Below are 13,262 nucleotides of genomic sequence, written 5' to 3'. Positions count from 1 at the left end.
CTTTGTCAAAAATTAATTGACCGTACATTTGTGGGCCCAGCTCTGGATTCTCTATCCTATTCCATTGGTCTATGTGTCTGAAAACTTATGAAAGAGATCGAAGAAGACACCAAGAAATGGAAAAATATTCCCTGTTCATGGATAGGAAGAATAAACATTGTGAAAAGAACTTATATTTCTGCTAATGTCAACCAATTCTGAAAAATAGTTCATCTGTAAAAACTGTATTAGCTGTTAAAATGACATTTCAATATTTGGCTTAAGAGGAAGATCCCCTCTGTGGCCACATGTAGGCTGAATATTTTTCAAAGAGTTCAGCCTTTCAGATCTTCTGAAATCTATTTAGTCTGGAAATTACTAGGGTCTAGTTCAATCAAAAATAAGCCTGGGTTTCTAAAGGGTACAAGAGCCATCCTAGGGGAAAAAAATCAATTTGAGAAGGTCTTACATAGCTCTCAGCACTGAGATCTGAAAGCTCGCTGTCCATGAAAGACAGCAGCTGCTGTAAAAGGACATTCCCAGGCATCCCTCTTGGACAGCTGTGCCTACTGGACAGCTGTTTTCAGAGGTCATTTAGTTCAGCACATTGGGACATGAATTCCTTATTACACTGCTTTCACACAAGAGTCTCTCCAAGTCCACGTGAGGCTTTTGTTTAGCGCACCAGGGTGTGGTGGGAGGAGCCCTGCAGGCTTCCGTTCAAAACTCATCTCTAACGGACATTATTAGGTGTGCCTTACAACTCAATGCTCAGTTTCCTCATTTATTAAATGGCTGCCAATGCCTACTTTTAAAAAAATTACTGTGAACCTAAGTGACAAGATAGAACCTGGAACATAGAAACTATTCAGTAATTTCTAGCTATTGTTGTTATGACCCAAAGAGCCATAACTGAGTGTAGGCACCTGTGAGTGTTGTGGATGGAAGTGTGGCATGCAGAGAGTACTAGTCATTCAGTCACATGGGTCATATTCAACCGAAGTCATTGAGTACTGCCTACCAAGCACTGTAGAGGCCACAAAGGCAGTTCACTCAAAACTCTCTCCCATAAGGATCAAGGAGATGAGACAGACATGTTATTCACTATACCTAGTACAGTGACCAGAACAGAAAGATACTCTACTATATTTAATGAATGACTTCCTGTAGTATGTTTTGATTTGCCATTTAAAAAAAATTTTTATGTCTTTTATTTATTTTTGAGAGACAGAGAGAGACAGCACCAGCAGGGGAGGGTCAGAGAGAGAGGGAGACACAGAATCTGAAGACAGGCTCCAGGCTCTGAGCTAGCTGTCAGCACAGAGCCCGATGCGGGGCTCGAACCCACGAACTGTGAGATCATGACCTGAGCTGAAGCCGGCCGCTTAACCAACTGAGCCACCCAGGCGCCCCTTGATTTGCCATTTAATCTATTTCTGTTTCAATCTTATTATTGTCATCCTTGTTGCTTTGGGTTCAACATTAGTTCATTTTCTAGTTTCTGAAGATGAAAGGTTAGGCTACTGATTTGAGATCTTTATTCTACTTTTTTTGGAATATAGTCATCAACAGCTACAAATTCCCCCCTAAACACTGCTTTAGCATCCTGCAAGTTTTGGTGTGTTACAGTTTTCCTTTGTATTCATCTCAAAGTATTTTCTAGTTTCATTTCTTCTTTGACCCACTGATTATTGAGGAGTATGTTGCTTAATTGCACGTGTTTGTGATTTCCCAAAATGTCCTTATTTTATCAATTAGTTTAGTTCCTTCATGGTAGGGGTGCAAAAGCTGTATGATTTCAATTGTTTTAAATTTTTCAAGGCTTGTTAAATGGCCTAACATGTGGTCAGTCTGGAGAGGCACCAGAACGTGTTTGTTACCGCTGAGTAGCGTGTTCCACAGATACCTGAGGCGTCCAGTTGCTTTATAGTGTTGTTCAAGTCATCCATTTCCTTGCTGGTCTTCTGTGTACTTATTCTACCCATTGTTGAAATGAGGTATTGAATCTTCGAGGTATTGAAGTCTTCAAATATGATTGTTGGGTTCTCAATTTCTCCCTTCAATTCTATTCACTTTTGCTTCATGGGGCTCTGTTTTTATGCGTATATATGTTCCTAACGATTACATCTTCTTGATGCATTGATTCTTTTACCATTGAAAGTGTCCTCCTTTTGTCTCTACTAACAATTTTTGTATGAAAGTATATTTTCTTCTGATATTAGTATAGCCATTCCAGTTCTATTGTGGTTACTGTTTTTGTGGTATATCTTTTTTCCATCCCTTTACTCTCAATCTATTTATACGTATGACTCTGAAGCGTGTCTCTAGCAGACAGCAAGTTTGTATGGTGTTTTCTTTCATAGATTCTGCCACAGGTCTCCTTAGGCTTTGTTTATTTTTCTTCATTCTTTTTCTTTTCTGTTCCTCAGACTGGCAAATTTCCTTGACCTATAGTCATTCTAAACGTGTGATGCTGTGGACTTATTGTAATTACTACTTAATTCAGAAGATTTTCAAGAAAAGTGTAGATAACTTGTCTCTGAAGTCTTTCCCACCTCAAGTTTTTCAAGTTCTTTTCTTAGTGACGTTTGTTTTTCAGTCACAGCTTTTGAGGCACCTCAGTATACAAGGAAAATAACATTCACCCAGACCTCAGCTTTATCAAGACTAACACATTCTTCGTTAGTTGCAAAGAACACGTCTGCAGGAAAATATCTGCCAACTGTCATCTCTGTTTCTCTTGTGGTTTCTTCTGCTAGAAAACCATGTCCCTCTCTCTACACATCTCAATTGTTTTATGACTGCCTTCACGAATGTGCTTAGACAGCAGCTGATTGGTTCCCACCGGCCCTTCGTTCAGTAGGCTGTTTACTCCCTCCTAGTCCTTAGTAATCAGATTGTCCAACAAGACTTGGCCTTACCCGGTGCCCTCTAGCTTCCTTCCCCCAAGCCTTTTTTCATGTCAGCATCAATCAAATGCTGTCTCTGTGCGTTTTGTATTTTATTATCCTCATTTGCTAGCGGATTTGTGGACCATGAGACTTAGGCCACTCTCACTCAACATCCTTTGAATTAATTTATAAAAACTTTCCAGATGACTGTATTCACATACGTCTGATAATAAGTATCTGCAGCAGAGATTATCTGAAGGGGCCCTGTGTCTGTACCATCCGTTCTGTGAGGTATTCAAGCACTGTGCTTGCAATTACTGAGCAGTTACAACATATAATGGCAGAGTTATTTTGTCCTACAAATTCTATGGGAGGATAGTAATCAGAGAAAATAAGAGAAAGGAAGAGGGAGGGTATGAGTAGGGAGAAAAATCAAAAGAAGTACTCAAAGAACTCTGTAAGAAACATACAAACCATTTTTTTCTTTTAAAATGCAGTTTGTAAGAATTGAAAACAATATTTTCTTTGTCTTTTAGGGGAAAAAAGCCACGCACAATTTATACTAACTAGACACTGACCAAATTTTAAAGGAATTCTCTAATAATTAATACAACAACCTTAAAGAGAAAGAAAAGTCTATTATGGTGTTAAAGGAAGATCATAATATGGGCGCCTGGGTGGCTTAGTCAGTTAAGCGTCCAACTTCAGCTCAGGTCATGATCCCGTGTTTCGTGGGTTTGTGCTGACAGCTCAGAGCCTGGAGCCTTCTACGGATTCTGTGTCTCCCCCTCTCTCTGTCCTTCCCCTGCTCTCTCTGTCTCTCAATTATAAATATACATTAAAAAAGATCATAATAAATAAGTATAATAGAAAAACAAATAGAAAAAAATATATAATGCTACTAAAAAAAGATCAAAAGAAAATCTCTACCTATGACCCTAACATTGGTAAGGCCCTGCTCCCTATTTTATCTGTCTTCAAATAACTTTCTTACTGAATAATGGATTTCTGCAATAATTACTCCCCTCCCTGTGGAACGGAGCTTAGCTAGAACTCACGTCTTAAAAGTTCTCTTCTCTCAGCTCTGTAAACCATCAGAAAATACCCTTGTGTTTGTGGTCCCAGGCAACATTCTGACCAGAGCTTAGTAACAGTCACTTCCATCATAGATTCAGAAGTTTCTGCTGGGAAAAAACAAGCATGGGAAGACATTTTCCTCCAGGACATTCATAAATAGGTCTAAACATTGTGCTCCTGTCTTACACTGCCAGCAAAGCCAGACCGTGACTACCAAGGTTATCCCATCTTCTGAAGAACCAACCACCTTTTACTCCCCACAAAACATGGCACTTAAACATTTCATTCAAATGTGAGAGCATCTTTATGTCTCAGAAACTGCACATCTGGGTTTGCTCCTGCCAAGCGTTTAGAGAAGGAGCACGGAGACACGCACAGCCATGTCGCTGTTCTCATATTCATCACGGAGTGGAGAATCCCACCAGCAGCCATACCAACTAGTTCGGAGTGTGCCTCACCTTTTAACTCCATGAACAAAACAGGATTTTAAGTTGGCCAGAATGAACATTACTTCTGTTTTACAAACTTCATTTTAAGATCACTGTAGATTCAGATGAGTTCTAAGAAATAATACAGGGAGATTCTGTACACGTTTTACACACTCTACCCACATCTTACCAAGCAGGATAGCAACATGAACACAGTCAGGCGAGGGAGCATTTCCGTCCCCATTAGCGGCCTTCATATAGCCGTTTTATAGCTACACTCGCCCCCCTGCCTGCTACCTTCCCCTGACCCCGACTTCGTCCATTTTGGTACTTATCATCTATCCCTTCATTCACTTATTAATTCAACAAATATTTATCGAATCTCTATATGCCAAGCCCTGAAGACATAATCATGTGCACAAATCATATACGACTGAGCTTCACAATCGAGTCGCTGAGGCAGACACTAACCATTTCGAATAAAAGCAAAGCTGCAAATGTGATAAACACCACCACTCAGCAGTCGGGACTCTGCAGCCACGGTAACAGCGAGGCTGAGTGCAAAGGGAGGACAGGACACACTTGCCAGAGGAATCGAAGAATGAACTGATATTATTTGAAGGGCAGGCTGGAGTCACCAAACAAAGGCTGTTCTGGGCGTGCTGGGCAGAAGGAACAGATGCAAAGGAAGGGAGGCACTGGACAACTGCAGCAGCCTCTTCACTGGCTTTCCCCCCGTCACTGTTTCCTCTCACACCCGCTTCATAGCCTCGTGATGGTGAAGTCTGGGAACGGACAGTGTGATCTTAGAACACGGACAAAGAGAGCAGAAAACGGCAAAGCCCACTAAGGAAATCATTACCAGTCTCTAGGGTCTATTTGGTGAGACAAAGTCACTATCCATTGAATATGTTCCTGTCTCTCCTAAAAAAGGATTTCCACTTGAAAGGACTCTGTTGCTTTCTACTGACATGTTCTCGTACAGCCTGATTTCGCTTGAATTAATGGGGAGATTTAATATTTAAGAAATGTCAAGTGCCTTAGCAATCATCACGACTTTGACCCTGCAGCCTCATGGGAATACGTCCTAAGCAAAAACTCCTAAATGTAAGAGAGGATTTATATATAAACGTTTTCACCCCATTGTTATTTATTATAGTAAAATATTATTCATATATCAAATAATAGGGCACTATTAAATAATTTATGGAATATGCATATGACTTAAAATCACTGTAGCACCTTATAGTTATAATTTCCAAGATTTTAATAGCAAGGAAAAATGCTCTTCGGATCTCAGTTTAAGAAAAACAAACAGAGCCACAAGATGGGAGAAGGACAAGTTGTCATTTCAGGGCGGTGGCAACTTAGGTAATTTTTACTTTCTTGTTTAGACTTTTCCTTATATTTGCTTATATTCTGAAAAAAAATCAATAAACTATTATATACATTTAAAAGCCACCAATGTAATAGGGTGGCAAGAGTCATAATTGGGGGCTCTAAGCTTCTCCTCTGACTAGACCAGATTTATGATGCCGAACAGCCACTTACCATCCAGTCTCTGTCTCCTCACTCTTGCATGAGGGAAATGGCCCTGGCCTCTCGCAGAGCTGGGAATGAAGAGAGAGACGACGAGTAAGAATGCTCCATCGAGTAAGAATGCAAAGCTTCAAAAGCAGCACCAAGGATAATACACGGGGCACAAACGCTAGTGAATTTTCTAAGAGCCCTGCCCTCTGATCCCTTGGCATCTAAGATGAAACACTACAGATGGGCACGAAGGAGGGCACTTTCTGGGATGAGCACTGAGCGTCGTATGTGACAGACCAATCACTGGGTTCTACTCCTGAAGCCAAGACTACACACTGTCTGTTAACGAACTTGAATTTAAATTAAAAACAGAAAAAGAAGCCTACAGAAAGCACAAACACGCAGCAGATGAACAACTATCACAGCAGTGTCATTTTGAGCCGGGCACTCCTTCTCCCTGAGACTTGTCCTTCCACTCACAGGAAAAGCCCTCCTCCTCTTGCTTTATACTTTGTTTTAACCGGCTTCATTTTCTGATTTCTAAGCCAACAGAAGATTAGACTGACACATCTAGTGTGAAGACATGCATTGAATGGTCAGAAATGAGAGGTAACTCACCAAACTAAGGACACGGGGAAGGGGAGAATGCTAGAAAGCACGTAGGCACAGGAATGAGCACAAAATCAAAATGTCCACGTGTGCCAAGAAGCGGGTGGTGAGGGCACGGCTGCATTATAGCTTGATGTGGAGATTTAAAACCTATCAGTAAATGTTAGAAAAGGCTTTCAGTCTGCCAGTGTGGACTCGGGGGGGATGCTGAGCTTGGCGAGCCTTCAGTGAGCCCGTCACCTCAGCCTGCACATCCCTACAAGGGTCCAGCCAGCCAGAGACCTCCAGCAGCCCCAGACTTGCTTCCGCGGCCCGCTTCCTGGCATACTGCTCATGGGAGGGTTTTGTTTCTTTCTGCTTCTGGGGAGTGCTTGGAGCTTTCTGGGCAAGGAGCTTTCTGGGCAAGGAGGACTACAAGGAACAGAAGTCGTGTTTGTAGAACGGCCTTTGATTAAAAGCTATAGAAATCTACTTTGGCAAACTTCAGCTGCAAGAGAATTTCCTGGAAGACTATGGGGAGCCTTGCAATGTCAAAGTGAAAGCTGAAGGGCTCGGCTTGGAATAGCCAACTGCAAAATGGGAGAACCCAGGCCCTGGGCTGAACACCACATCGTGACTGCAAACCGTGGAACGCAGGATTTCCCCCAGAAGCAACTGCTCTGCTTTCAGCAATAGATTATGAACAAAGGGAAAACCCAGCAAAAGCCATCCACACTCAGGATGGTATTCTGGAGCCTCACTATTTTGAGCTCAGAATCCAGAGGGGGTCCTGGCAGCGTCCATCTACCTGCAAGACTGGAGACGGAGGAAGGCAAACGCTCTCTGCTCCACCTACCGTTCTATAGGTTTTACACTAGACTGGGCTGTCTGCCTAAAGCCCTGTGTTTGTAATGGGTGCATTTCCCTTTGAATCTGATAACTTGGATTAAACGTAATGTTTCTGTTCTGGTCTCTGCTATGCCTCTGCCTCATCTACCCAGCTGCCTCTCCCTCAGGCTCTGTCGAGGGTGACGTGATCAGACACCGCAGGGCAGGGGCAGAGGTCACTCACGCATCCAATTCCACTGAAAGGGAAGGCTTTTATCTCCTCTGCTGCCTTGGCTCCCTTAAACCCGGGGGGGGGGGGGGGGGGGGGGGGGCAGCTTCTGGATGAAGGGAAATACCTGCAAGGCAGCTAGGGTGACCGCAGGGCTGTCAGAGGGCCAAAGGGTTGGCTGGATTACACAGTGCGCATGCGCAAGGTTTCACAGCGCACAAAGCAAGCCCCCTGCTATCGACCTAGTACCAGGGGCTTCGCAGACCTTCATGAACGACCTTCTCTTTCATTCCTTATACTGTTATTCCTCAGTAGCACTGAGATGTTTTCAGATTTTATTTAGGTTAAACTATTCAAAGAAACGGATCTATTCCCTTGTGACTCTTGTGTATTAAAAAAAACCCCTATATATGTGAAACTAATCCTCTTACTTTGGCTATGCCTTTTCATTCTTTTGAGTTTCAGAGACCTTCATTTAAAAACTGAGGTTGGCAAACTTAAATATCAGGATACAAAGGTTTAAGAATTCCTCTTGACAAACATTCACTGCATGCATGGTGGGGGAGGCATGGAGAGCACTGTGGAGGAGCTGAACAACGAACCACACGCGTTTCTTTCACTGGGGAGCTCACGGTATGATGTGCAAAATAATAAAAACAGTGAAAATAGTATCAAACATTGTATAGTGCTCACTGTTCCCGAGGCACTATGCTCAACGGTTTCCTTTATAGAAGACAAGCCAGTGAGGGGCTAGAAACAGCCAGATGAGGGAAGTGATCTGAGTTCCCTGTTTGACCAAGGAGGGCACCAAGCTTATAACGAAGCCACATTTGCAAATTCGAGAGGCAGGATTTGGACACGGGCCTGGACTCCTGCCCGTGATGTTAGGCAGCCTCCCTACAAACAGGCACTGCGAAGAGAGGAGCTGGGGTACGAGGGAAGCAACCAAGGATGGACATCAGGGAGGAGAGGAACACTTCCTGTGGGACAGTCAAAGCAGTCTTCAAGAAAGCAGCCACGAGGCACCTGGGTGGCTCAGGGGGTTGGGGGTCCGACTCTTGATTTACACTCATGTTATGATCCCAGTGTTGTGGGACTGAGCCCCACCTCAGGCTCTGCTAACCCTCCCTGGCTTGTGTTCTCTCTCTGTCTCCCCAGATAAATAAACATGAGAAAGCAATTAAAAAAAAAAGAGAAAGCAGTAGCAACTGGCCTCCTCCATGGAAGGTAAGATTTCAAAAGATGGAGATGGGGAGGTGAAATCTAGGGGGGACACCCAAGCACAGAGACAGCTGTGTGGGTGTGGGACAGAACAGTGGGTCCTGGGGTGTGGGGGGACAAGGGTAGGTGAGGCTGAAAGGGGCAGCTGACAGGAGGTTCCCAGGTCATTTAGATGCTGGGTTGCAAGCTAGGACTCTCCAGAATGCAACAGGATTCTTCAAACATGGAAGAGCATGATCCAAACATCCCTGAAGGGAGGTGGACCCAGCAGCATGTGGGAGATGGCCGAGCTGGGATGAGCAATGAGGAGGGCAGTAATGGCGTCCCTGCCAAGTTCAGATGCTGGGGAGAGAGTGGAAAAGCACCAGCAGCAGGTCAGAGCAGCTGGCTGCCTAGAGAGGTGGGATTCCAAGGCAGCTGAAACCTGGGACGCCACTAAGCACGAGAGGAAATACGGAGGGGGAGCAGGTCTGGGCGGGGGGAGAAGGCAAGGGGGCTGGCCTACAGCATCAACAGGAGATGACAGAAAGGGGTCCTTTCTGCAGCTGGACCTGGCTTTCCAGGAAGCACTGAAGAGGGATCCCTTGCAGAGGGGTGGTGCCCGGGGCCAGGAGAAGCCTGGCTCCCGGGGGAAACTCTGCTCCTGCATTAAGGTCTACAGCTCTCCTCCAAAATCTTGCAAGGCGGCAACAAGTTCTGAAAACAAGCCTGTTTATTTAGGTACTTATTTGGAGTGTCAGTAAAACTCACGTGGCCACAAAACTGACATGAGGCCTTATATCATCTCCATGCATTCCCCCGAGAGTAAAAAGCCATGCGCTTTGTTAGAGAAATATTCCTGCATGAGACTGTGGTGTGCTGTCCGGACCCCAACGAGAAAGTTACATCACAGGGCTTGTCCCTTAGAGACACGTTGCGCCTTTCTAAAATCTCCCAGACTCTGAATTCCACAGCACACCTGGCTGCCAAGAGGTCTAGGTAAGATCTTTTGGAAACGCATTTACTTTCTGAAAACAGAAAGCTGAGCAGTAATCCTAACAGCCAATGACTGCTGAGGGTTTCCTCTATGTCCAGCACACTTGTAAGTACTTTATTTTACTTTTCATAACATGTGAAATGGGAACTCTAATCTGTTTTACGGATAAAAGATTTGCTGGCCAGGTAGGTTCTCAGTAACGGGTTCTTTCCACAGGCAGGACTCCTGGGATTGCGCCCTTTACTACCACAGCGCTCTGGCTGCAAATTAATTTGTAAAACTATTTAGAAAAGATCTGCTCAATCCTTGTATTAGATTAATGAACAGATGGGGCGCCTGGGTGGCTCAGTCGGTTGAGCATCTGACTTCGTCTCAGGTCATGATCTCCTGATTCATGGGTTTGAGCCCCGCATCGGGGTCTGTGCTGACAGCTCAGAGCCTGGAGCCTGTTTTTGGATTCTGTGTCTCCCTCTCTCTCTCTCATTCGCTTGCTCATGCTCTGTCTCTCTCTCTCTCTCTCTCTCTCAAAAATACACATTAAAGATTTGTGAATAGCAGGGAGCAAACAGCTTTTAATACATTTCTACAAATGATACGAGGCCATGGTCCACCTACGTTGTTCTTTCATTTATAGTCTAGCAAAGCAGAGGGAGCAATATTAAAGGGGATCCCAGGCAGGGTGCCTCTGTGTGGGTCAGACAGTCCATGTACAGGGTTTCCATAGTTTTCCTTACCAGGTAAAGAAGCTGGGGGTTGAAGTAGCAAAGTGGAACTGATAGGAACATAAACTCTGGAGTCTTACTTCTTTGGTTCTACCATCTCATAGCTTATGGCCCTGGGCAGTTAATAAACCTATCTGTTCCTTAGTTTTCCCATCTGTAGAATGGGATTAATTTCAAACTACATCACAGAATTTGAATGGTCAGAGACCACTCATCGTATAGTCTTCTGAGCCTGCCAGGCTGATAGTGAATCCTCAAGAAGCTTTGAATATCTGTATTTGGCAAGGCTCCCACAGGGCTAGAACTCCTAGTGGGGGTTTCTGATGACCAGTAAATTTTATATATTTCTCTGAATTTAGGGTTATTTATGAAGTACAAACCTGTTCTCTTCCAGCTTTTCCAGGTTCATGAAAATAAGCCTAATTTAAAGATCCTTTCCAATTCCATAGTCAAAAGACAGATTAGTTTAGGTCTGCAAATAGCCCTGACTTGGAAGGATGTTTTTCACTTGGTTTTCTCGACAGTGTTTTCTCTGGCTGTGTAATCAGTTGGACATGTGTCTGTATCCATGCTGCGTTTTGGATTCATCCCTCAGAGACAGTCCAAGCACGCCTGCTTGCAGCACGAGGATTAAGCCTGATGTGAGCTGCCCCATTCCGGGTGGATCCCTGTATGGTCTCTGCACATGGGAATGGAATGCTATTTCAGATCTATCTTATTCCTAAGTTACACTTTTACCTGGAAAGAGTGGCTGGGTTTTGTCCAGATTCTTTTCAGTCATGAGGAGGTTCACCACAGGCTTTATACATAGTAGGCATTCAGCAAGCGTCATATGGCACAGGATGTGACCGACGACCCCAACATGGGGCTGCTCCAGAAGTTTTGTGCTCTGCAATCCTGGGTTGCCATGGCAATACATTCCAAGGAGAGAGGTTTGTCAAATGTTAAGTGATGCTCATATTCTCTGATCAGAATACGTTGTTCTGGTTTAGGGAAAACTCATTGTCTCAGAGTCTGTTTTCCTTGTTTGGCTCTTATCTTCCAGTGAGCAGTACGGCTAACTTGGCATGCCTTGATTCTGACATAAAGAAGGAAAATGGAAGAATCCAGCAAATACTTAAATGGGATGCTTGGCAAAGTAAAACTAGGGTTTATTCATGCAGCAGAGTAGCTGATAATTGCCTTTATTATTCTAGGCCACATTGAGGTCATTGTCTGATAAAATTGGACAATTTAGGAAATGAGAAAAAATGAACACAACATTTAAGTTTATTTAGATACAACTTGTACATTTTATTTTAATTTCTTATCAACTTTTGGCGTTTAATAAGACACAACAGGGAAAATGGAGAGGAGATGGAAGAGAGTCTGGCAAATAGGGAGGTATATATTAAGGAAAATAATCTTTGACACATTAAGTATATCTTCCACTTAAAACGGCAAGTGGTGGAAAAGCAAATATAAATAATTTTGCATCAGGGCAAATACATACTATTTTACTCCTGGGCTATAACACAGTGGTGGTTTTATGACACTGTCATTCCATTGTCACATGCTGCACTCCGAATCCTGGACCCTCTAATTTCATGAATATTTAGTATGAAAGGAAGAAAAGGAAAAGAAAAGAAAAGAAAAGAAACAAAGAAAAAGAAAGAAGGGAGGGAGGAAGGAATGAAGGAAGTAAAGAAGAAAGAAAGAGGAAGGGAGGGAGGGGAGAAGGAAAGGAGATAGGAGGGAGGGGCAGCAAGGTGGCAAAGGGAGAGGCGGCAGAAGAAAAAGAAAACCAGATCATCCACAGGTCTACCACAAGGATCAAACCTCAGTTAACTAGAATTTAGTTCATCAGATTCTCTTTTCTTCTCTTTAATCAATCATTCGGGCTAAAGTCATTCTTAATTCAATCATCCCTTCCCCCACCTTTTCCATCACACTTGAATTTTGTCAATTCTACCTCAAGTATATCAAATTGAAGAAAAAACTTTGACATCATCTCCGAGGCCAGAGTTCATCACTAATTCAACTTTGTGTTTTTCACAGCACATCATGGAATCCATTTCACTCACCAGTGATTAATACCCACGTTATTTATTGGATAAAAATTTTTTTGAGAAAGTCAATATACATTTAGCCCCTTCTCTGCATTTGGAGAGGTGTGTCCTCTGTCTGGATTATCCAGTATCTGTGTGACCCTGGGTTAGTCCTGTTCCCTCTCTGGTCCCCAATATAGCCTTCTATGGTGGTCAGGAATATTAAAACCCCTCTCAATTGCTGCAGATGACCAACAAGTCCTGTTTCCTGTGCTCTAAGCTCTTCAGTTATCTTTGTTGTCATCAGAACTCTGTCAAGAGCAAAGTCCATAACCCAAGTAAAAGTAGTTCTCTTTAAAAAAATTTTTCTTAATGTTTATTCATTTTTTGAGACAGAGAGAGAGGGAGAAATGGAGTACAAATGGGAGAGGAGCTGAGAGAGAAAGAGAGAGTGAGAATCTAAAACAGGTTCCAGGCTCTGAGTTGTCAGCATGAAGCCTGATGCAGCGCTCAAACTCATGAACCATGAGACTATGACCTAAGGCTAAGTCGCCACTTAACTACTGAGACACCCAGGTCCCCCCAAGTAGAACATTCTCAAGAGGGAGAGAAAGGAAATTACTTGCTCAGGTAAATTAAAAGTCTGAAGAATTGTGATAAGGCGGTGTAACCTCAGGCTTGTCTGAATTCAAGTACTAAAACCATGCCACCAAAATCAGTCCCCCTCCATCTCTGTGTCTCTTGATTCTCTTTTTCCACCTCTGCA

The sequence above is a fragment of the Suricata suricatta genome, chromosome 6, assembly GCF_006229205.1.
Source record: "Suricata suricatta isolate VVHF042 chromosome 6, meerkat_22Aug2017_6uvM2_HiC, whole genome shotgun sequence".
Taxonomy (NCBI): Eukaryota; Metazoa; Chordata; class Mammalia; order Carnivora; family Herpestidae; genus Suricata; species Suricata suricatta.
This window is presented reverse-complemented; position numbering follows the sequence as displayed.